General features: G+C 37.2%; 1 long non-coding RNA gene across 2 annotated transcripts in view; it reads left to right on the forward strand.

Annotated features, from left to right (window-relative positions):
* The window catches only part of LOC105076878 (uncharacterized), a 487483-nt gene that overhangs the window by 357857 nt on the left and 102694 nt on the right, over window positions 1-26932 (forward strand). For both annotated transcript variants that reach the window (XR_012507612.1, XR_006728364.2), the window contains exon 5: window positions 21593-21675. This is a non-coding gene — a long non-coding RNA (uncharacterized LOC105076878). The remainder of the gene's footprint in view (window positions 1-21592; window positions 21676-26932) is intronic.

Raw genomic sequence — 26932 nt, forward strand, 5'->3', positions numbered from 1 at the left:
TAAACCAGATCAAGATCCACGGGCACATGCCCTGATCTTAGATGCCTCACAGACGTCCTCATTTAAGACCTTTGAATTTACCGCCTGCTCTGGAGGTACGATTCTCATCAATTTCCATTTATTAGTAGGTGCTTAAAAGGAGGCACTTTCTGACATGCAATAAAAAGCAAACCTAATGAGCAAATGGCAGTGAACTTGAGGGGCACTTTAGGAGAGGGTCTATCAGTATTCATAACTCTGACACACTATAAAAGACACTTTAGTGCAACGAAAATGTGTCAGAAAAGATATTGAGTTAACCAAAGGGAGAATTTTCTGGTAAAACACATAAGAGCACCCATTTCAAGAGATCTGCACTATTAATATATTTTCACCTTTACTGACAACTCATTTACCAAGTGTCAGATGAATGGTACTGGAGACAGCCCTGATATTAACTCCCAAATGCGGTTCTATAACAATAAAAGGTGTGTATGTATTCCTCCCTAGCATCTTCTCCATAATTAATGCCCTTGGCCTTGCTTAAGCAGCTGATGCCATTCAAAAATTAGAAAAATTATCTTTGGGGATAATTCTCATCATGCTGTAAGTGGCACATTGTAGTTTCTTTATTTTACACACAACTCATCTTTCACATGATACAGACAAAAGTTAGGATATCTTCAGATTCTTAAGGCAACTTAATCTCAATATTTCAAAGCTCCTTAGATAACATCACATTAAGATTCTTTAGTCTATATTTTTTTTTCCTCAAAGGAATCTCTTAAAGCCATTGCAGCAGAAACAAACCCAAAACCAAAGTAACAAAGTCACAGCAAAACCTGTGTATCTCACACCATGGACGATAAAATGTATAATCACACTTGCACTTAATTAATATAATGATAAGCATGGTCAGTAAGTGTAAAAATTCCCTAAATCATCCTGGTATGCTATTTATATAAAATAATGGGAATTTTTTTCTCTTGTTTATCCTTTTTTTAATGATGAAATTCCAGTTAGCTTTCCTTGTAGCCCTTGATTTATAGCATCTATATTTTTGTATTATTCTTTAAAGCATACTTATATAAATGCTGCACATTATGAAAGCTAATAATAATATTCACAGAAAATGGAATACAGCACTTGGAAGCAACATGAATAACAAACCTAATAAGAAAACACTGTGAGTTTTACTGCCGTGGCATCAGATTCAATTATTAATAGTTTTCTATAGATTTCTACAGGTGGCCATGTGGATTATGGGGGAGCAGCATATTTCCAGAACTATTATCTCTTTTGATCTCTGTGTCATTTAAATAAAAATACAGTTCATGAAGGTAATTTGATTAAATACTGGGCTTTCTCATGTGAAATCTAGAGAAAAAAGGCAAATGGGAAAAAAAAACAAATAATTCTATGGCATTGGCCAGAATTCAAGACCATCTTAAATTCTATTTAATGGTGAAACACAAAAGACTACGATTTGGACTGCATTACATTTCTACATTCACTATAAATTTACTATGAAAGCTCTGAGGCCACTTTACCCAGAAAATTGCAAAAATAGACAGAAGAATTTCACTGGATAATTTCAGGTCAAACTAAGTTAGTCTATTTGCTTCCTAATTAGCTTAGGTAGTGAAGACATGCTTTATGTCTTCATCTGTAAGCTGTATTACTAAATGCTCCAGTGAAAACGTGCAAAGCTCTCAAGATATGCAAGAAAACACTAGTCCATCGCTTCTCGTATTCTTTGTATCTTACCTCATTCATTTATTCCTTCATCTATTCACTCATTTATTTGTCATTCAATCATAATTTACTGAGCACCTAACACAGACCTGGTTCTCTGCTAGGGCTTGGGGCTCCAAAGATGATTCAGATGTGGTGATTTCTCTTGCACAGTTTATGGCCTATGGGGAAGCCAAGTAGTAAGAAGATAATCTTGATACAATGTGGCAAATATGTTAGTGATAACCCAGATGCTCAGTCATTGTGGGTATGGGTATGTGGGAGTGGGGCAGTAGGGTGAGAGGAGAGTTAGTGGGGAAACATTTCCTGAGGAGAAATCTGGACAGAATTTTCAAGGATGAGCAGGAAATACCAACATTTAATGGGCAGAGAGAAGACAAGTGATATCCAGCAGAAGGAGACTATGAACAGCTATTTAGGGAGGCAGGCTGAAAAAAAAGAGTAGAAATTGAAGACAGAGGAGGAAAAAATATTGAATTTATTTTGATCCCTACTTTACAAGAAAGATACTGAAGATTTAGTGAAGTCTCTTAACTGGTAATTGGTAAAACTGAGGTTTCAGCTCATAGTTAATTGTTAAAATGATGAGTTTAATTGTAGATGTATGTTTGAGGCAACAGTGGGCCATTTATTGGGATACCAAATATTTAGTTGAAATTATATGTCTGAGAAACAGAGATTTTATTCCTACATTTCCTACATTTGTTTATTTATTCATATGCCAAGTAAATAAATTATTCTACAGATTACATCGGTTAGACCTGCTAGGAGACATGCTCTCAGAGTTTGTAGCATGAGGTGGGGAGTGAGATAACAAATTAAAATATTAAAATATATAGAATGTGAATAATATTCAGTGTTAATGAGAAAATAAAGAAGGTAATAGAGGTGTGGCATTACAATTTTGAGTAGGTGACCAGTAAAGACCTCAATGAGGTGACACTTGTAAAGGAGACAGGGGAGTGAGTCATGCGGATGTCAGGGGAAGAGTGTTGCAGGAAGAAGGAACAGCAAGTGCAAAGGCACCCAGCCTGAAACATGCCAGGCAAATTTGAGAGAATTGAAGAAAAGCAGGGAGGCTAGAGCAGAGTGAGGGAGATATTCGTAAGAGGAAGTGGAGAACAAGCCAGATTATATAGGATCTTACAGGACATTATAAATGTTCTGGCTTTTACTCTGACTGAGATGGAAAAACCATTATAGAGTTCTGAGCAGGGGCATAATGTGATCTGACTCACATTTTAACAGGATTACTTTGGCTGTTGTGTTGAGAACAGACGAAATGGATCAAGGGCTGGAAACAGAAAAATCATTTGGGAGGCCATTGTGATAATCCTGGAGGTGATGATGATGATGGTTGGACAGCGTAGTAGAAATGGAGGAAGAAAGAACTGAGAAGATTCTGGATGCATTCTGAGGAAGGATCGACATTATTTGCTAATGGATTAGATACAGAGTGTGAGGCCAATAGAAGAGGTAACAACGATTCCAAGGATTTTGGCGTGAGCAAATGGAAAGCTTTGCCATTAACTGCGATGGCGTAGGGAGTAAAGAAGATAGAAAACTTGGTTTCGGAAACGTTAAATTGAAATGAGCATTAGACAGCCAAAGGGAGACGTTTAATAATTGGTATATGAGTCTGGCGTTCAGATGAGAGATCCAAACTAGAAATATAAATTGATAGTCACCTGTGATATGTATGATGGTATTTACAGGATAAGATCACAAGGCTAGTGTAGATGTGACAGAGACAAAGTCCAGAGTGAGCCCTGGGACACTTGAGAGTTGAGACTTCTGGAAATGAGAAGTAGCCTGGCAGGAAGAATGGGAAACCCAGGAGAGTATTTCAAAAGCAGAGTGAAGAAGTGTTCTAAAGAGAAAGAGGAAGTGATACCTTTTTCAAACGCAGCTGATAGGTCAGGTAGGATGAGGAATGATCACTGGCCTGTGGGTTTATCTATGTGAAGTCCTTTGAGACTCTTTAATATATAGGTGGTACTAGAAGCCAGTTTGAAAATTAACTAGTTTCAAAGATTGATGGGGTCAGAAATCAGATTACAGAGTTAAGGGTGAAAATGAGGTGAGAAATTAGAGACAGCAAATGATGACTATTCTTTCCAGAAGCTTGATTGTAAGAAAAGAAATAGACAGAAATCCATGTGATTAGTAGGGCACCTACATGTCAAGGAGAAAATGCATTTTTTTTTGTAAGAACAGGTAGGCCAGACTCTTAATTCCTCTGGGCTGACAAGAGGGAGGAGCTAGGGGACAAGGAAAGGTTGAAGATTTAGAGGAAAAAGAGTGTGACAAACAAAGGTTCCTGTGTGATTTTAGAGCTCCTTCAGATCCTAGCCTCTACTTTCATATTTACCAGTGAATTGTCACACTAGCAAATTCTTCAGTAGTCTGATGCAGGCAGCCAGCTGTCAGGGTACCACAGTCCACGTGATCATCAGGAAATGGGATGAAAGGATATATGTAGTATGTATATACACATATGGATAAATAAGTATGCCAACTGGTACGTATGTGTGCGCGTATGTATGTACATATGAGTGTATATATATATATATATGAGTGTATATATTATAATTAGTATGTGTTCATATATAAAATATAAAAATACATTTTCTTCCTTCCTTCCTTTTTAATGATATTACCCTTAAAGGAAGAATATAAGAAAATTCACATTAATTACTTTCACTACAAAAAGGATCTGCTAAACATACCCATAAAAGAATATTTGGCTGAGCCTGGGACCCACTAAAATTCTACGGTTCTCAAATGAAAGCTAAACTGAATTGTTTATAATGCAGTTTATACGTCTAGTGAAGTAAAATAAAATACCAGCAAGGATAACACAAACGCTTCCATGACAGACGTCTTCAGAGACAGCAAACATATCTCTGATCATATTGCAGTAAACTCAGAGTTTTATGATAAGAAATAGATTATGTTTCCTTTATCATATAGCATAAACAATAGTATAAGCTGGGTTTTCTTTGTTAGTGAATTAGTGAAAGTAATTGAAATATAGAATGCAGTGTCTCAGCTTTTCCCACAGGCAAAGAAAGCCAGTCGCACGGGGCTGGTGTAGGTATAATGGAGTTCATTTGAGTTTTGTTTCTGGATGTTTTATCTGTTTCAAACACAATTTGTTTACCAAATCTAAAAAGAAATAACAGCAGAAAAACAAAACAAAAAAAACCGCTTTCACATCTTAGATGAAAGCTTATCTTTCTTTGGATCAGACTTTCCAGTGCCCCAAAGTGCTAGCAGAAATTGAAAATTAAACAAACTACAGCACTGTCAGAAATAATCACACACCAGGCTAGCCCTCCCACTTCTGATTCTCTCCTACACAAAGAAGCTCCAGTGCTGCACTGAACAGCCCCTTAAATCTTTATTGTATTTTGCCTCTGGGGTTTGCTCATCACTGCAGGTCTAAAAGTGTCTGTTATGGTCAGAAATAACTTTAAAAAAATATTGCACCACTGAGCCAACGAGGAGTTCAAATGACTCCAAAATTGTAAACTTGTAAAATGTAAGATAGAGTAAGCACTTCAGCGTTTGGAATAAACTGATGACTTCACTATGTCATCCGCAGTGTTCTTGTTTTATGAAGACTAGAAATACTAAGTTGAAGCAAGAGTACCTATAAAGCCCCGGAGGTGCTTGAGAATGGTCTTTCCTTCCTTGCCACGAAGATGAATAGCAAAGTCTGACTCTGTAGCTGAAAGCTGTTCTTGAAATCTGCTGCTCACGTCACAGACTGCTTTCCCCACGCCTTGGTAGAGAATGGCTTGGTGAAAAACATTCTAAACTGAGAATTAGAAACCTGTGTTATTGTTGTTTTTTTAAAGAAACCTGTGTTTTTAGACCTAATCACATGCAAGGGGCTTTCTACTCTAAGTAAGGCAGTTCACTGAGTATTGCTTCTCAGTTTTCTTCCCAGCAGCTGTGAATAGAATTTTCGTGATTTTGTTTTCATATTACTGATGGTATTAGACCATTTGGTGGTGGTTCTGTCTTTAGCTTAGTATCTAAATGATACATTGTTTGCTTTAAGAATGAGGTTACAAAGAATGAGTGTAGATGGTTTTGTCTACAGGTGAAGTTTTTATTAAAATAAATTATACACATTTTGAAAAGCAGTACATGTCTTTGTGTTGGTGAGTCACACTATTTGGATTTGTCATCAATTCAAATAAATACAAATGAATATGATATACAGAACTTAGCATAACAAAATGAACTTTCTTTTTAAAAATTAATTTTAAAATTACTCTCTTACTTTTTAAAAATTAATCCTTTAATAATTATAAGAGAACTTTTGACATATGCATTGCTGTTGTCATCCTCTTAATTTGGCTTTGACTTAGTGTCATAAATGCTGCTTATATTTGGATAAGACTGAGAAGTATTACATGCATAAATGTGTGTAAAAATATATTTATACAAAATTTTAAATGTGTTACTGCATACACACACAGATATATGTATACATATTATACATATATACACACGCACACTTTTATATATATGTATGTGTGCGTGTATATATGTATACATGTGTGTAAAAATGCATTCACACAGAAAGAGCAATAGCAAGCTCGGGTCTTGAGCAGCATTTCTTAAAACATTTGGCCTTTAGCCCACAAGGGTAGAACTTATTAGAAAGTATAAATTTTTTGTCACCAGGGGAAATCTCTGGTAAACCTAGAAGCACGTCTCCCTTCCAGCTTTACACAATTAAAATTAAGCTGCCTTATAGTTGGCATTTGTGCAGGAAGATATGATTACACAACACTGGAGACTGCACATAGGAGCTGGCAGGCAACTGTGTTGTCGTCCAATTCGGAAACCGTGAGATCTGTGTCTTCAGAGTTTAATGACAAGGCCATGACACTCTGTTTGCACGTCCAGATCCCAGAGCACAGCCTGTACTACCTTCGGCCAGTTCGCTCTAGCACTAGAACTCATGCTCTTCTCCTCCTTTCAGGCACAACACTGTGGCCCTTATGCCACGAAATTCCATGGAAGCTTTTAATTCTTTTGGAGACACATACTTTAGACTTTTTGCCATCACGTATCTCCAAGGACTTGGAGGAACCATCTAAGGGCATTCAGAAGCCTACAAATGTTAAAAAAAAAAAAAAAAAAGTAACAGTTTTCTTATGTTTTCTTCAACATCAGTGAAGTTTCATTAACTATTGTTTATTCAATGCATACTGTGTGTCGGGCCCTGTGTTAGAAGGCTGAGGAAGGTTTAGAAAGCATTATCTCATTAATTTCTACCACTCTATAAGATAAATACAATTATCACTTTCCTTTCATAGTTGGGAAAAGTGAAATTAAATATAAAAAAGTTCTTTAAATACTCTGTCCAAAGTCACAGGCTTCTGTAAAACCAAGATTCAAAATCAGATCTGCCTACTTCCAAAGTGCATGTTCTTTTAAGGAAACATTTTTTAACTTTGTATTTTGATATAATTTTAGAATTAATGCAAAAAGTATAAACTGTTTTGTATATCCTTTTATCAGCTTCTCTGATGTTATTATCTCACATAAATGTAGATCAACTACTGCAACCAGAAAATTAACATTCACACAATACTATGTATTAATCAATAGACTTTATTTAAACTATGCCCATTTTTCCACTAATGTCTTTTTTCTTTCTCAATTCAGTATAGTCTTACCTAGCATCTGGTGTCACATCTCCTTAATCTCCTCCAGTATGTAACAGTTTCTCAGTTCTTCTTTGTCTTTCAATAATACCTTGACACTTTAAAAAAGTACTGATCTTTTGTTTTGGTAAATGTCCTGCAATTTGGGTTTGTCAGCTGTTTTCTCATAGTTAAGGTTATGCATTTTTGGCAAGAATACGCCAGAAGTGATGTATCATTAAGGCATTATATTAGGGGGTATCTGATATCAATATCATATATTACAAGGCAGAAATTTACTCTCCTACATACCTTTGTCTTTTCATTGTGTGACAGTATTAATGAACTATAATCCAGCATCACTGATCTCACAGGTGAGAAAGTTTAAAAAGTTCAAAATATGCCATATTACATCATTTAATAGAAATTACACTGGCTTCCAAGATGCCATGATTAATTTGAAGATTCTTTAAATCTTTAACCCAATTGATAATGAGTCTGTGTGTACAGAGAAATGCTAATAAGTGTTTAATAATCAGTTTTCTAGGCGAGAAAAAGCCTTTATTTATAGCATTTGCTGATTCTGTGGTACAAATACTCCCATCATGGCCCATGTCAAGCTACTCGAGTCATGCCACTGAACTCAGAGCAGGGAGGAGATACACACAAAATCAATTCTCAGGATCTGGTGCCAGCAGGCTCCAGAACACCACTGGAGTAATATACATTTATAGATGGTGTTTTGTTGATTCTAGGCTGCAGTTGGTAGGGGACACACACATAAAGATAAGACAAAATTTTAAATAGTCAAAGAATAGAATTACCATAAAAGACAAATATAGTAACTCCTAGAGAGTCATCTTTATGAATTAGAATGAAATAATAATAATAACAACAACCTGTTGTCTTTGCCTCACATCTTTAAATAGTAAAGTTATTTGATTCAAAGTCTTAAAAAATGACATTTCAAGTTGCCCAATTTCTAGGTGTTATAAAAAGTAACTCTGAAAAACATAGGATGGGATAGTGCTTGAATAAGAGTCAGTGAACACCCCCTGCCTTACCTCAGTTAATTATGGTGGCACAATATTTCCCTTACTCCTCATTCACTAGGACACTGTTAGATTGGAAATCAGTTCAACAATACACTCTTGCCTCCCTCACTGCTTATCTTACTAATGAGGTCACAGCTAATCTTGTCATAGCTATTGGCAGAAGACTCATAAATACCAAGTTGAATTGAAAAGTTTACTTTTTAGACATAATCCACAGTATAAATTTGGCTTAAAATACTTTTTCAAAATTTAAATTTTTGATTACTCCTCTGAAAGGAAAAGCACACACTCCCACACTGGAAGACTGTTTTCAGGTACTCGATTTACTGATCTAATATGAAGTATATTTTAAAAGCAACTGACAGGCCGCACTAACGTCTCATGCTGTTTCCACACAGGTCCCAAAATCCATTTTAAGGAATCAATTCCACATAAGATTATTTTTTCCAAATATGTCATTATCTCTATGTTGATTTAAAAATTACAATATTTTATGCACATTGTGAAAAGCAGAATGGCCTCCCAAAGATGCCCACGTCCTAATCCCCAAAACCTACAGGGGGAAAAAGGACTTTGTGGGTGTGATTAAATTAAGGACCTCGAGATGGGGAGATTAACCTGGATTATCTGTATGGGCCCATTATAATCACAAGGGTCCTTAGACGTGGGAGGCAGGAGGGTTAGAGTCAGAAGGAGATATAACAATAGAAGCAGAGGTCAGAGTAATGTGGCCAGAAACCAAGGAATGCAGGCGGTTTCTAGAAGCTAGACAAGGCAAGGAATGAATTCTCTGATAGAGCCTCCAGAGGAACTCAGCTCTTCTGACAGCTTGAGTTTTAGTCCCATAAGCCCCATTTTAGACTTTGACTTCCTGCACTGGAAGATAATAAATGCATGCTATTTAAAGTCACTGTATCAGTGGTAGCTTAATAAGCATCAGTAGGAAACTAATACACCCATAAAACACACTTTTATTGGGGTTAGCTTCATTTCTCTATTTTATGAATCATTTTAGCCTCTATCCTCCTCATCTTTCTTATCTTCCTCAATCAGTATCTTGACCATTCAGGGAAAAAAAATGTATATTATATTTATCGGCTTGGTGTTCAAAGTGAAACTGATGATTACTGCATGTATCTAAAATAAGTATTCCATCTGAAAGCATGTTCAAGTCCATTTTCAAAATATTTGCAATGATCATTTTAATGAGGAAGAAGCCCTTACTTAGAAAAATTACTCTCAGATAATTAAAAGCTTTTTGTGTCAAAATGTGCAGCCATTTTAAATGTTTCTGCTCTGAGAAAAAAAAAAAAAAAGAAAGACCCAACTTATTACTTTGTGGTTTATTTGTATTGACACAGCCGGAAAGTAATGTCATATAAAAAAAAAAGTGCTTTGGTGTTGAAAATCTCTTAGCTGACACTATCTCTATGAAAGAGTAGAAATTAATGGAAGAAATTATAACCCTAAAGTCCTACAAGATTTTGAAGTCCTCTTAAATAAATTCTCTCATGATGTTAGATGTATTTTTTCCAGATTTGAGTTCTTGGAAGTTAGAAAACAGAAAATAAAATTAATTGGAATGCTCCTTTCCTTCATCACAGATAGAGTATGATGGGATAAGTTTGTAAAACCATTTTCTGTTTAAAGATTTAAAGCTTAATTTTCACTTTAGGTAGTACATAGCTGATCTAATATTTAAGTAAGTATGTAGAATAGAAAGAACTGTGAGCTAGGAATCAGAAGACCAGGTTCAAGCCCCAGATTAGTACTTGACTTTGGAAAATCATTTAATGGTCCCCAGTATATTCCACTTCTAGCATTACTTGCCCTAAAAAAATACATTGTAGACTGTAAATTACTATTCAAATGAAAGTGTAACTCAAGAAGAATTCTGAACTATCCCATAGAATTCTAATACCTGGAAGTAAAATGTCCCCAAAAGGAATTCGTTCATTTTCTCATTTGGAATTATGTAAGTGTGTGTGTGGGCGTGTATCCCAGGCTGCTCATAGCTCACGACTGGCTGCCAAATTTCAGAAGAATGCAAGTTTTCACAATTACTGTAGTTAATACATATTAGTAACTTAGTTAAGCCTATTTTTTTCAAAATTAAGAAGTAATCGAGATTTACCTATTTGATTAACTGATTGTAGATCTCTAGAAATAAAAAAAAAAAGCAAAATTTTTGTAAGCCTCTAGAGACACTATGCTTACAGTTAAGGTTCAGGTTGATCTTTTTAATATTGCAACAGGCTCACACACCATTAATCACTTAGAAGTGGCCCCAGGTCATGGAAAATGGATGGCCTAATAATCAGACAAGATGTTTCCTATTTCCAAATTATCATCAGCAAGCAGACTGAGGAGGTGACGATTCAATAACTAATGCTTATTAACTGGGCTTTTTATTTCTTTAATGTTAATCAAGAACATAAGAAGTAGGAAGGTAAACTAGAAACATAATACATATAATTGCAAACACATACGCAAAGATACTAACAACCAGGTAAAAGATGTGTTCATTAAAAACAACTCACTAATATCATTACATGTGAGTTGCCCTGTACTTGGAGATACTGTTTCTGGTTGTCTTAACTGTGTGTATGTAACCCAAAAATGGGACTCATAATCTTCTTCCTGAAGGTGGCAAGAACATAGTGGTGATGGGAGTGTTCAGAAAGCATGAAGAGGATGCACAGGGATCAAGCAAAATGGACTGCTAGAGGGTGGTGCACATGCAGAAATAGAAAGGAAAATAAAATTTAGAAAAAAGAATGGAAAATGGGAGGAAAAAGGCAAGAGGTTAAGAGGAAAGATGGGAATACAGTCAATTCAAACAATTTTGGCAATACAAAATAGTTTGAAGCCAAGGAATTAAACAGATACAGAGCGTATCTGGTAGTACTGTGCTTTGGCTCCAACCAACAAACCATGTTATAGATGAAGTGGAGAAAATGACAGTATGGTGTTCCGCATGTAGCATGGTCTGCATTCTTAGGAGCCTGGTCTTCTGGTTATTAGTGTGCTGTAGGAAAATACTGGAGATCACAGTAAAATGAAAAAAAAATTTGCATTGACCCATAAACCATCTGATAATCAAAACCAAAGGAAGAATTCTCATTGAATAGAAAGTCCAGGGGTCCTGGGTAGGCTTGGATAAGCATGGGATAAGGAAGAGGGAGACAAAAAGAAATTCCAAGACAGGGAACTAGAGGCACTAAGCAACCATTCTGACATTCTTAAGTTCTGTTAGGACAGCGAGGTAAAATGGAACTTGTGTACTTACTGAAAACAAAAGATATGGTTCAAATTCCAATTTGGGTCTTGGAGAGATGGGGATGGCCAGTTGAAAAAAGCATTGACTTTGGATTAAAAAAATCTGTGATCCAATTCCAGCCCAGTCATGACCTAGCTAAGTTTGACCATTTATAACACAAGTTGTTGAAAGTCTAAGATTTTATTGGTTTCTTGATCTATAAAAATTAGGATATTAACAGTCCCAACCTCCAAATTACAGTGAGAATTAGAAGTACGAGAAAGTATTTATGTTGATGGTAATGTTAGCTAACCCGCTATTAACTAGAGAACTTTAAGAAAATTCCTCATTTCAGTCCGTCTTGGATCCCTAATAATAGGCAAAACAGAAGTGATGACAACACAGTCATGGTCTGGAGGGAGGCCTCAATGAGATCATTTATGCAAAGAGTCTAACATACAGTCGGCTCACGGTAAATAGTTGCTGTTGTTATTTTGAAATGTACTGGTTTCAAAATAACCCATTCCAGTTTGTTCAGATAACAAACATATATTTAGAAAGCTTGATTTATTTTTTAGCTCATATGCTTGATATATTTTATATCAAGAGGAAGGGATCCCACACAGACTGATAGTGATATTTATGCTTAGGAAAAGTTCTGCAAATAAATAGCTTCTGAAAGTCATTAGACCACCAAAATTCTGTGTGTCTGTCAAATTAGCTTTAATCCTGCTTCCGGTTTTCAAAATTCAATCCACCTCTTCCTAGCCATTATCATGTCTTCTGCTAGTAAAAAGACGTAAGCAGTTACCTCTGGGAAATAGTTTTGGGTATACTAAGAGTTTTAAGATTTGTTCTCTGAAAGAGTAGATGGAAAAGAAAAACTAAATTTATTTTAAAAACACTGCCTGATTTCCATTTACCCTTGTTTCCTTCATACTGCCATCATTTTTTTTCCATATGCTGTACAGCTAGCACCATGCTGGGTGCATAGAAGCCGTGAAGTAACTAGTTGCTCATTCAGGTGTTTAGAGGCATAAGACTGAGTTTTCCTCACAATGTTTTCCATTTAATTGTATTCAAAGACCCACATCAGCCATATTTTTGTGACTAGAGATTTAGAGTAGGTGCTTAACTGGAAGCTACATTATTATAGTTATTTCCAAATTAAAAAAAAAAATGCACACGCAAATTTAAGTGGTTATAATTAGAGCAAAATACAACCCAGTCTTCTTTATTGGGGATCCATATTGCTGTCATTATAAATGTCACTTTTCAGCACCATGTCTCTTACCAAACAGAACTCAATTTGAAATGCCAGTTTTTGTGAAAAACTTTATTCGTTTGTCCAAATGGTATTTGGACAAGAGAGGAAGTTTTTCTCTTTGGGTTCATTTTCAGGTTGTTAGCCTAACCTAAAATAGAGCTTCTTTAAAAGTCTGCCCGAATGTTTACTTAAAACAGAGAAGGGACAGCTGAGCGTTGAGTGGTAGTGTTACATTGAGTGAAGACATGACTGTAAATAACTCTGCAGTTTGGAAATGAATGATGCTTTTGACAGAGACGATTATGTCGTATTGACAACATTGATGTCAAACGTGGAGTGAAAATATGAGATTGACTATCAGCAGTTTCCACCAGTGATCACTTGAAATAGCTTCTCTGGGATAAAGGAACAGTAACAAATGCATTCCTTTTGCTTCCTTTACCTATTCCCTTTTCCTTCCCTCAAAGCTAGCTTAGTCCATTTCCACTTTGTGGGAAAAGGATCTAGTGTTCACACTTCATCAAAGGAGGATCAAATACTCTTAGCTCTTTCTTTTTAAGTTAATCGTTTCCAGGGCATCATTAGTCACTTTCCCCCCAAAACAAGGGAAGCCAAAATACCCAAGAAAAGAAATCAAGCCCTGAACTTCTATAGAAATAATTATAATTTCCAAGTTAGACCTGACATAGCTTTGTAATTCAAACCTCACATGGGGCTCTTAGCAGCCTTCAAAGTCATTGTTCACTTAACTGCTAAATACTGGCTTACCTTTCTAGGATGGAGAATATTCTGCATAGTAAGTTTTCCAGCTTGGAAAAATGTCACATATTGGAGAGTCTTGATGAGGGAATAATTCCTTCCATATCTATCTCTCTATTCTATTCATTTGCTGTATTATTGAGGCTCTTTGACAGGTATTTTTATTGAATGGAAATTATGCTCTTTTTAGTATGCATTAAAAGTACTCGCTTTCTTTAATATTCATATTTAAGCATGTAACATCATTTTAATATTTATGAAAACTATGATATAGCATAAGAGTTGGCAGACCATATTTACATTCTGGAGTTACTGTGCATAAGATTTGTGAGTCATTGAATCTGGACTTGGTCAGAAGAATTTGGAGAGGAATTTGTTAGGGCATAGAATGTCTGCATGGAAAATGTTCAGCCTCTCAGACATTCTCAGAAGTTACAATGGGATATTTATCTTCGCATAGAACAGTATTACACACGTCCTTGAGTTAATCCTGCCATTGTAGCCTTTCACGTTGCCATACCGCAGTGATGAACCTTCAAAAGGACGTATCATATAGAAAGCTATGCTTGGATAGCAATCTATGTTGTGGATAAAAATCTAGGAATTATAAACATTTAGATGCTTTTTATAGCATAAAAATGTCTCAGATTACTGAGAAGGAATATTAAAGTGATCAGAGAAGATGGCCCAGGACTGAGTTCTGAGGAACATCAAAATTAAATGATAGATAAAGAAGGAAGAAACAGCAAAATCTTTAAGACAATTAAAGGGAGGTGTTCTATACCCTTCTCAGGAGGCCTGAGAGGAATGAATCTCCTTGCCCCTCCTGCCTACCAGGTTGACCTTGATAACAAACTTCTACTACTTTAGCCTCTCCAGCCTGTCTGACTCTCCAAAGTCCCTAACACGTGTGCCCTTGGATCACCTGGTAAATCAACTGCTTGCACGCAAATTCTCAACTCAGGCTCTGCTTTGGATCTGAGAAGGAAGAACCAGAGGAATAGAAACGTGACCAGGAGAGTGCATTATTGCAGAAGCAAAGAGGCTGTGTCAGGAAAGAACTAGTGGGGAAGGATTTTGAGTGCTACTGAGAGGCTGAGTTATACAAGAACTGGTTTGGTGATATAAATCATTGGTGACCCAAGAAAAAGCAGGAATGGTGGGAGTATAAGCAAGACTGATTCAGGAAGTAATAATGTTGAGCTTGGATTTAATTTTTAAAAACATTACTGGAAACACTGAAAAAGGTAGAGTTTTGAAGGAAGGGTTATTTTCTGTTACAATAAGAGGGAAGAAGATGACAGATGATTGCAGATGCAGATTTAGTCATGAGAAGGTAATGCAGTATTCATTATGTTGCTATCTACTTGGTTATCTGCTGAGAACAAAAGGGAATGGGACAATTGGAGGGCTGTGGAGAAGGTGTTGAATAGTCACCGTAGTGATGAGTGAGCGATCACGTTAGTCTCACGGTGTTGTATGACCATTTGAGGCTAGTGACCATGAATGAACCATGATCCCAATCTTCTCTATCGTAAGATTTTTGTTGAGCAGTGCCTAGGTCTGTGGACGCTGCTCAGAGAAAATGCATTGTTGGAGTCATCACTGGGGTTTGCGTAGTGGCTGTGGTGGAAGGAGGCAGAGCTCAGGGAATAGGGGACACTTGCAAAGAGTCATCATAAAGAAGGACTCTGGAACAAGAGCTCCTGATGGAGGGAAGTGAATCTCTGACGGGTTGGTAGATAGAAATGAAACAATAAGGATAAAGGATCAGAGTCAGGGCTACTCAGGAATAATACACATTTTATTTTGTCTTAGGAAAAAAATTGCTTTTACGTTTTCCTTATTTTTCCAAGGCTTGAACTTGGGCTTGAATGATCACATGACCTGTTTTTGGAAGGTGTCATGAATCTGATGTGTTTTTCTGAGATACTAGGAGCCATACCTGTCTCCTTCTGCATTACCCTGGGACTTCACAGACAAATTAAGTTGAGGAGATTCTGATACTGAAAACAAATGTCATTACTTTTCTCCCAGGAATTTATAATGTCCAAATTCAGCAGTATGCCAACTGTCACCTTATGTTCCTATATGCCAAACTACTGGCAGCTATGTAACAACGTCATGTTGATTTTTTTTTTTTTATTCTGGGCCTTTGTATATGCCTTTGCCTGAAATGGTTTCCTGCTATTGTCTCAAATTCTTCCTTCAAAAAATAATCAAACATTATCTTCTGTGTGATATCCAACTCGACCATTCCTGACCTTTCTCTTTGTCTGTTAGTTCATCCGTCCTCTGTGCCCGAATGGAATTTTATACTTTAATTACTTTTTGTCATGCTCTGTTGTAATAATTTATTTACATGACTGTCTCCTTACTTGACTGTGAGTTTTTGAAGGCAGGGAACATGTTTATTCATCTTTGTATTCTTAATGCCTAGCTCAATTCCTGGCATATTTTAGGTGTTAAGAAAATATTTGTTTTTAAAAAAATTAAGAAATGAACTGATGAGTTCCATTTACCTTTTAATAAAGCATGCAGCCACATCACCAGCAACCCTCGCAGCATTAAATGGCATACACAATTATAAGCTTATTTACGGAATCTTACGTTGTTGACTGTCAGAAGAAAAGTGTCACCAAACACATTTTCATAATGAAGCAGATCTATAATCTGGCATTTTATAATTCTTGTCCTATTGTGGACTGAGTGTGGTTTTAGGAGGTGGAGGGAAAAGGGAGGTGATGCCACACTGCCCGATTTATGAGAGGACTGAGGAGCAGAGCTCAAAATGCAGAATGGCAGTCAGATTAAAAGGGCTGATGAGATCCAAAATACATCTTTCAAGCCACAGGAGAGCCCGGGGGGAGCAATCTTGGGAGGACTACAGGCCATTGAGGGAAAGAAAAAAAAACTAGGCTTCCCACCACTAAAATAACAAGAGATAAAATGAAACCCACTTATCAGATTTTAGAATTTTATCTGGACACAGAAAACCTTCAAATTATTTATTTATACATAGTGATAGCAAGCTGTATCTACTTCCACTCCAAAGGGAACTCTTAAATAGTCAAATAAAATGTTGAGGTTTCCTGCCCGATTTACTCAAAGATGAAGAAGAAGGAAAAAAAAAGGCACCCAGGGTTTTGAGATTCTCTTTTTCTAATAACATATGTTTAAATGGAATATCAAAAGTTATTATTTTTTAATTTACTATAGAAAAGGCTCACTTTTTACTAACTATATTTCTATGTATCAAATTTACATATTTTTAGCTATACACAAGCTCAAATACAAATACTTTCTTTTATCTTTAGTTGCAGAAAAATAGATATTTGCTAAACAAGGATATCCTTCAAATGGGTCAATTTTCACTCAGAGGTAGGATTTGAACGTTTATATATTCTAATTTACAATAAAAACTCATTTTAAATTATTTTAACCACTTATATTAGCATACATCTTAGACACTTGAATAACATCTTTTTAATAATGCCAATTTTACTGTCACACCAGCTTTATTTTGACTTTAAAAATATAGTTCCTTTTTAACACAGTAGCTTAAATTATTAAATCTGTTATCAGTTTCAGAAGAACGATGCGGCCTGTGATGGGTATTTTTTCCACATGGGGAAACTGAGGGAGACAGTTTATCAGAGACCATTGCCCAAACTTGGGAAGTAAATAACTAGTTTGGGTTTATAAGACACAAAGGCAAACTAATGATACAAATAGATTTGGATACCCCAATGTCCAAACAAATCGATTTTTATTTACTTTAAGAGATTCTAGGTTTGGAGATGAGGGAGAGGGGCCAGCTGGGTGGCTTCACAATATCTGAGAACAACTTTAGATTTAAACAAGAAGCAGGGAGGAAATAATAATAAGAGAATGAGACAAAAGGAAGTAGGAAGTTAGGATGAGAGGAAGGAAGAAAAGAAAGAAGGAAAACTGCAAGGGAAAGAGTCACATGGGGCTGGGATTCTAGGGGTCTGATGGTCACCCCCGAGCCCCAGCCCAGCCTCTGCTTAAATGGCCCCATGGTAGACAAAAGGCAAGTAGAAAGTCTCCTAATGACAATCAGATAAACATGTTCACATTTGCTTTATCTGGAGTGACAAAGAATAATGACAGTAATGACAATGTCTACCTACACAGACAGAAGCCGGGAGTTGAAAGTTACATGATCTGGGAGTTGAGAGGGAAAATAACCAGATATTCCAGGCCAAGAGGCAGAAAGTAAACCTCAGATTTGGGTCCACGCATTTAGAGGAGAAGGAAAAGTAAAAACAAAATCAAGCACCATGTATAGTTCCTCCCAATTCCCATTCCTAAGCAGAATAGAAGTCAACCTCCTAAATTTCAAGTTGTCACTTACAGATCATTGATTTCATTCATTTATTTGGAAATTGCTGTCTTTTGGGGGATCACTATGCATTAGATTATACTGTTTTCATCTTTTCCTTGGGGATATTTTCTACCAATCACCAGGGCACTGGCCTGCATTCATTAAAAAGTAAGCACTCCCCTAGATATTTCCACCTATCAGTTGTAGTCATCATCCAGGAAGACGTCCACATTCACGTGGATGACACATTCAGCATCTTTCCATAACTTCTTCTACTCTGATGGGCTTCATCTTCCCTCCTCTTCAGTCACTTAGTTCATGGCTAGAAGCAGTGTTCAATCAGTGCACCCTGGCTGTTTAAATAGTTAAATACGTGTGTACTGGATGCTAAAAGCTTTCCACTCAGACGCTCGCTCCCCCTCTGCCATGCACCTCCACTCGTGTGGGACCTCTCCAGAATTCTCCACAGTCCAGCCACTAAAGGGAAGATTTCCTGATTCTGAGGAACACCAAGACACTGCTCCAGCTTCAGGGGCAGCCTGACCTATCTAGACGGGTCAGGAAATGGTTTGAAAGTCAGCCCTGTCCATGACCATACACACGCTTTTATCTACATCTGAGGCTACTGCACCTCGGAAATGATCTGCCCCTAATTTATACTCTAATCCTTCAATTCTGTCTTTCCATTTTCCTTATTTCTGTATTTCTCTTTGCCTATTCCTCCACCTCACTGAGCCACTAACTGCTCTGAGTACTAAGTCTGCTGTCCGCTTCTCTCCGCCTTCACTTTCTTCTCTACTGAAATTTGGTCTGTTACTTGAATTCTGTTGTCTCCAACACCATCTTTTTACTGTTTTGTTCTTCTACCACAACTGCTCTGTAAAATTTAAATTAAATGTAGCCCACAATCCATCTTCTTTGATCTTACAGCCACTCAAGCTTTGAAGAGACCTAGAGAAAAACAAATAAGCTTACAGACTTATTATGTGCCTCAGCGCTGCCTGGTGGCTTCTACGGTCCTTGGTGAACTCCCTGCCCCTTGTTTTTTATTTTGAATTCATAGCTCTCTCCTCTAGTGCCCAACCTGCCTCTCAGTGTAGTCTCTTCACTTTCACCAGAGATTTTACTCCAATTTGAGAGAGAAATTTGATATTCTCTGGCAGGAATACACTCACCTTTATATACTACCCCATCAGGCTTCCAGAATTTTGATCATTTATTTAGCTCCTTCCTTTCAGAGCCAAGGAAAGATGTTTCTCCTTACTGTCCAAGGCTAGGACCTACTCATGAGTTTGTTTTTCTATTTCATCCTTTTCCATCACCTCTTAGACTCTCCTCCATCAATGATTCTTCCTCTGCACAGGGTCATTTCAGCTTCAAATGTGCTCATGTCCCTTCCACATATAAGAAAGAAAACCCTACCTTTTCCACCTTGCTGCCACATTGTTTCCCCTTCTACACAATCAGTTTAATTATTCCCTGAGCTCCCATTCACTCTTCCTCTTCCTAAGAAGCGACTTTTGACCCAGTCATTGAAACCGTTCTAGTTAAGGTCACCATCATCTTCCCATTTGTCAAATACAATGGACATTTTTTGACTTTTATCTTACCTAACCTTTCTGAATCATGTGACACTGTTGACAACTTCCTCTGTCTTAACCTGCTGTAGACCCTTGATCTATATCTTCTGCTTTCTTTCTGTATGACTATTCCTCAGCTTTATCAAGTTCATCTATCAACTAAAGTATCTGTATTCTGCTAGATTCTATTAGTCCTTTTTTCTTCACATGTTTCTCTCTCTCTGGATGATCTTATCTGTAATAGTTTAAACAACCATCCGTATACCTTCATCTGTCTGTGGAATATTTCCAGCTAGCTAATGATGATGACATTAAAATTAATAATTATTAATATTATTAACATTTATTAATCAGTTTTCCAGGCACTGTGCTAAGGTCTTTTCTTACATTAACTGATTTACTCAACAAAATTCCTAATTTTTTTCCCTACTCTTAGACCAGAGAGGTAAACACCTAGTTCATGCCATGTAGAAATTAAGTGGCAAAATTAGGCTTCAAACCTGCCTTCTCTGACCCCAAAGTCCATGCTTTTAACCACTTCACTAAACCTGATATATCCAAAATTTAATGCATATCCCTTAAATTACTCATATCCCTAAATAATCTGTTTCAGTAAACATAATCATCTGCAGCAGAACAGAAAATGAAGTCGTGCTAGATTCTTCGATTTTCCAAGCAGTAAGCCATCAGCTGCTAAAGTTTTGCATCTCTTCCCTATATTCTTATTTAAAGGTACTTAGTTCAGTGGTCTCATTATTGCCCTAATGCCTCATTGAAAAAGTTTTCTGATTGGATTATGCACATCTTCCTTGTCGTAGTGTCCCCCGATTTCCCTCCAGGAACTATTTATCTTCTTATGCCCTATATCTGATTACATCGCTTCTCTGCTAAATTCCTAACAACTCCTCAAACACTGCAGCAGTTTCTCAAAGTGAGTCTTGTGTATCACCTTCCATCAGAATCACCTGGAGAGCTTGTTAGACAGCAGAGTCTCGGGAATCACCCCAGGATTTCTTAATTAGCATTGATGGCAGTAGGACCTAGACTCTGTATGTTTAACAAGCTCCCCATGTGATTCTTTTTCACCCTAAAATTTGAGTGTCTGGCTCCATGTCAGGTGCAAACACTTCAGAATTGCTGATAAATACCACATGACCCTGGCGTTTCTCCTTCTTTCCCTCAGTTCTGTCTGTGCCTTCACTCTGTGCTCGGCTTACTCCCTGCCCTTCAGGTACGCCAAACTTTTTGCAGTCCCTCCACTAAATCCAAACTTTCTTACGTGTTGGAGACTTCCTATGTGCTTTACTTCTACCTAAAGGCTCTTTTCCCTGTATGTCTGGCAAGTTGCTTTGTGTGTGTTCAAGTGAATGTGTGTGTGTGATGTACATTGAGTCCTCGTTAGACTGAAATTTTCTCCCAGGACGGAGTGAGCTCTTTAGTTAAAGGAACTGTATTTCCGGAAATCATTTTTTAAAAACACCATTCCAAGTTCCACCTGCATGCAACACTCCGTTACAGCCTGGAAAAACGGAATTTGAATTCCGTATGTGCTCAATATATAGGTACTTGAAACTTTTAGCAACTTCTCTGGGATTCATGACTGATTATCTGACTGGCAATTCATACAGACTTTTTGGAGGGAAATTTCATGTTTGTTGGTATCTCTAACAATGAGCACACTAATGGAAATGGAATCCAAAAAAGCTATTTAGGTCATCTACAGAAAGTCCTAATCAGAGAAATGTTAGAAGGAGTAACTTAATTGAAATCTCTCTGTGGTCTGTTTATATCACTATTTCACACCCCCTGCAACATGAATAATCCGAAGGAGGAATGTGAGTAATTATGTTTATGTGTTAGATGTTGAACTAAGCATTACTCTTCACAATTGGCTTGTAAATGTGTAATCCTCCTTTTACAGATGAGAAGACTGGGTTCAGAGATATCAAGCGACTTACAAGAGTCACCAACCTAGTAAGAGACAAATCTGGAGTTTGAATTCAGGTACTTTTATACCTTTTCTATTTTACCTATGTTGCCTTATTTTGAAGCACACACTTATGGAGATTTTGCCTTAATAAGTAAACGTTGGTTCAGATATTTTTTTATGTGGAGAGTGAAAATATTCTATTGGGTTTTTCCAGTAAAAGATAGCTTTACCCATCACATAAGTTAGATTATTTCTCCAAGTTTTAGAAAACAATATTAATGATGTTTTTTAAAAAAAAAATTTCCTAGTAGCTCTTGAGGCCTTTAGCAAGCACAGAAAAGAGTAATACACTGCTCATAACTTAGTGAGGGAGCCATTTAATGCTAATTGTCAGATTGATTACCTGACCCGTGGTGACACAGGTGGAAAGCGAAATTTGAGGGCTACAATGAAGGATTTCCCCATCCCCCTCCTTCCCCACACCCTCTCTCTTCCCATGCCCCATCTCCAGGAAACTGGGACAGCTGGTTATCCATCTCATTTTCCTAGCAGTTGCATGCTGACTCTGTCACCAAGCTGTGCATTTGCTAGAACAGTGGATTTTCTTTATAAGACTGATGAGGGAGAGAAAGCAAAAGTACCGTGCATTGTTTCTGTTAAGGTCCATCATGCTTTGTGTGTGTGTGTGATGCCGCCTAAGTCAGGGAGAACTATTAGGAGAGAATCAGATCTCTTTAATGAGCCTAGAAGTAATGCAAAATTCATGTGCTTTCACCTGCAGCCGGGTGAAGTCTGGTGCAAAACAGAAAGAGGGAGGTGGGAAGGACCGGTTATTTATGATTTTCCTGAAGCACAAGGTACCCTGGCTGCTACTGGGCATCCTGACCCACTTGTTCATTTTTTAGGAAGAAGTGGATACTTTCAATGGGAAAAACTCAAGCATCAGATTTGCTCCTTGGAGCATTAATAAAAGGGCTCAGTTAGCTTCATCTCATTATTTTACTATGAGTATTGACTTTGGCCTAGAGTCATGTATAGATAAAATGGTGCAAGGGCTTGTCCTAAGCGATTACTCAGAATTACAAATCATTTCACGTGTAACTGAATACTGCAGTCTAGCTGGCACCCTGCCCCTTGCTTCCCCCCCCCACTCCCCTTTTTCTAATAGGAGCGCAAATCCAGCTTTGTCTGAAGAGGCAATTAATCTTATTCACTGAAAGCTGAATTTTAATTCACCAGCATGTGGAGGACATATTTTCCTATCACACAGAATTAGTTTAACAGAATTCAGAAAAAAAATATTGGAGGTCTTGGCGTTCTTGGGCAGGCAAAATATCTTGTGGGTACATTCCTTTATTAGCTATCCACATAGTATGGATATGCTTTTTGTAATAACTCTATTAGGGTAAACTATGTTTGTTTTGTATTTAAAAGTGGCTGGTGACTTTTTTATGTAAAGAAACCTACAAGATAGTGTGTGTTTCGGAAGAAAATGAACATAAGGTGAGAAAGATAAATTTTAGTCTTCTGGAGATTCTAAAAGGCTATTATTTTTAAGGGCACAGTTTAGAGATGATCAGAAAAATAAAGGGACACGTAAAAATCTTAGACAGTCTACATACATCCAAATCAAATCACATAGAAGGGTAAGTGGAGAGGTACAATGTAGACCTTGCATTGGAGGCTTGTGTAAAATCTGTTAGGCAAATACTGGGTTTCTGTAGTGCTTCTGCTGAGCTATATTTTAACAATTTTCCCCTGAGCAAGACCCCATCCTTTTGTCTGAGGTTTGTTTACCGTGTAGACAAAGTGTTAAAAGAAAAAAAACCTTCCTGAAGCAGCTTCTTAATTCAAGAGATTTGGAGATTTGGACAAGAATATGATTTAATGCATGTCTATGCTTAGTTAGATATCAAATTCCCGTAAGGTCAGAAAACACATGGGCTTGGTTTTGTACTTCTATTTAACACAGCACTCCTCAAAGGCTACTTTAAGGTACAGGCAGATATCAAAACATGTAACTGTTTTTCCCCAGTGAAATGGGGAATTTAATTAATTGTAAAAGGTACAGATGCTCTTATATGCCAAATAATAATTGGTACAGTGAAAAATCTTAAGGGTTTACTCTTAAGAGTTTGAAAGGTGCTATCAGTTTTTTTGTGGCTTCTTATCCGCTTATGACTGTCTCATACCCCTGGAATTAATCCCCCAATATGATTATTTCCATTACTTCTTCCAAGGATGGAAGAGGTAAATACCTAAGAAGTTGAATACTTAATGAGATGAGGACTCAGGGAACAATGGAAATCTTCAAAAATTGTCCTAAGGTTCTGAGGGTTGTTTTTTTTAAACTCTTGGTGAGTGTGGGGTGGGAGTGGGCCAAATGCAGGGAATCTATCAGTTTAAGTGTGCCTAATGGTCACCAAATGTCATGGCATAACTGTTTAAGCACAAGGCTGTAAAGTCACAAAGCTTTATTGCCCTGCCAAAACGTTTACAGTGGTAAACCTGGCAATTATTCTTAAAGGAAACAATTTAAAAATTCAAGGTTTTCACATTACCAGAAAATGCTTCTTTAAATAGTGTCAGCACCATAAAGGTGGATTTTTGGAGTCTGCATGTAAACATTGCATTATCTATATAACGTTTAGAATTTAAATGATGCAGAATTGGAATTTGGAGATGGGAAAGCCCAGGAACACATATTTTCAAATAAACACTTGCAAATGTTCCAGCACTTGAATGAGGCACTGAATGTACAGCAGTGTTCGTCCTTTGTTTAATTTTTTGTAAGCTCTGACACTATCCTGGGTGCTTAAGCTTATGTTGAGAGAAGAGTTTCTCCTCTGCCATTCTTTTGTGTATTTTATGGTCAGATCTTCAGTGCTGCAACTATTTGACCTGAGAAAAAAGTGAAAGGTGAGCTGAAAATAAATGAAAAGGCAGAGCTTTCAATATTTCTCGCTGCTTCTTAAAGTATATACAAAACGTTCTTATTTCCATTCCTCTTCACAGACATCACATGAAACACACACCCTTTAGGGGAGGTTCTGGGTGATATTCAACTTGGTCCTCTCGTCTCACCTTGGCTCATCAGTAGTGTCCTTCCCAGTACAAAGGTGAAGAAGCTCTCCATCAGCACTCCTGCTGGAGAGAGGGCTTATTTCTCCTGTCTCCTTCAAAAGATGCAAGATTCTGCTCAGAATTCTTAATGAGGCCCCAAATAAGTCAGTATGTTTCCATGCAGAATTATTCTTCCTAAGCCTGTAATCCTCTATCTGGATTGTCCTGAACATCCCAAAGTCTGTATGTTGGCAGTCTGTCTGTCAAGGAAAATTTAACAGAGGTTTTAGTGAGTATAAAATAAGTTTACTGCCATCAGGTTCCATTGCATCCATTTACAGATGGGAAACAGAGGCCCTGATTGTTACATGTGCTGTATAATTTGCTCAAGGTAAAGAAGATCGTGAGATTTGAGCAAGGACCTTTGACTGCAGAACCTATGCTTCAAACTACTTTGCTATCTTGCCTTTTTATAGCTATAGAGAATAAGTAATTTCAGTGATTTAAGAAATTAAAGCAGCAAAATGAAAAGCAGAGAGAAAACTAAAATGAGGAGAGGAATTTCTTTCCATGACTTAATGTTTCTAGATCCCAGCTCTGTTAGAGCAAGGGTAAAGATTTTCAGATGATTCCTTAAACTTCTTTCCAAGCAGCCCTAGGAAGTTCAAGGGCCTCATAGGATCAGCCTCTGTAGCAAATGAAACTAGATTCCTAGGTTCAGATGTGCAGAGCAAGGAGTGTTTTGTGTTTTTTTTAAAACTCATTTTGAGGAATGTTAGGATGTTTTAGGTTGCAATTCATCAGAAAACTCAAAATATCCCATAGAGTATGGGATTTTGGGGGAAAAAAAATGTCCTAATAAGTCTGAAGGTATGGTGTCCCAGGATTGGGTAATCCAGCAGCTTAATGGCATCACTGAGGATCCAGATCCTATTCCTCCTCCCACTCTGTCATCCTCAACATACCACCTGGTATCCCTGTTGGTCTCAAGACGGCTGCTTAACTCCAGGCATCACATCTCCATACACCAATACCAGAGGGAGAAAATGCAACTGCCTGTATCTTGTGTACTTTTGTTAAAGAAAGAAATCTTTCCTAGGAGTGTCTCTAGAATATTTCCTTTCACACATAATATATATTTTCTCTACAACTTGGTTGCATATCTACCCCCAGACCATCCGCTGGTAAAGGGAATGGAATATATACATTTAACATGAGCTGAGAAGTTGAGGATGGAGCAGAGAAATTATTTTCCCTAGGAAAATGGGTAGTTTTATGCCAAAGTCCAAATAAAGGTGAACTCCCAGAATCTCAGTGGTTGAAAAATAGTTTGGAGAGTGGAAAAGATAGGCGGAATATCAATGTATTCTGGATATTTCATTTGAGAGTCTACTATCCTAAGGCGTATCCAACTCCCTTTCCCCTTGCATCTGTGGAGAGAGGACAAGTGGACGATTTGCTAAAGTTTACCATCTATTCCTTCTTTCGTCTTCTTAGCAAGTATTAAATGAATGCCTTCATGTGCTATGTGCTGTGTTAGGGAGTGAGGAATAATAGAAGTGAAGAAAGCAAAGCAGTAAACAAGTCAGAAAGGTGAATACGACTCTACATGAACTTCTGGGCCTCTGTCCTTGGCAAATCAGGCAGGTTCTGCTGGGATCAGTGAACTGTGATGCACTGATATGTATTACTTTTTTAGGAGATCCAACTGGAAGCAGAGGGAAAGGGCTCGTGTTCTCTGTTATAGTTCCATGTTGTTATCATTCCCATAATTGAATGCTCTTAGGAGTTTCCCAGTGGGAAAGATCCCCATAATCTTTATTTCCTACCTTTTCTTAGAATTCTATCTTCCAGCCATAAAAGGATCACAAAGACAGCTCCTTTTTGGGTGGATATGACTGTCAATAGCCATCTGGTTCCTTAAAACATGTAGAAACTTAGCCCTTCCACCAAGAAAAGGCAAGTCCTGCCAGATTATCTAAGCAGAACCATATTTCTATTTGAAAGAAGCCTTAACTTTAAAAATATTTCTATATGAAAAACTTCTGACTTATGGTGAAGTCCAAAAAGCTGCTGTTTATCTAGTTTATTCTCTGAACCATTTTTAAATAAAAAATGCTCAAATTTATATTTCTAAATGAATATTGAATAAAACATCATAGTCCCTGAAGACAACTTCAGAGAAGTTCCAATTTTTTGTTTTTAGTGGTATGTGTTATCGTTAGAATAAGTAAGTAGCCTATGGAGGTGACTATTTTGAATACTCCT

The sequence above is a fragment of the Camelus bactrianus genome, chromosome 6 (genome assembly GCF_048773025.1).
Source record: "Camelus bactrianus isolate YW-2024 breed Bactrian camel chromosome 6, ASM4877302v1, whole genome shotgun sequence".
Lineage (NCBI taxonomy): Eukaryota > Metazoa > Chordata > Mammalia > Artiodactyla > Camelidae > Camelus > Camelus bactrianus.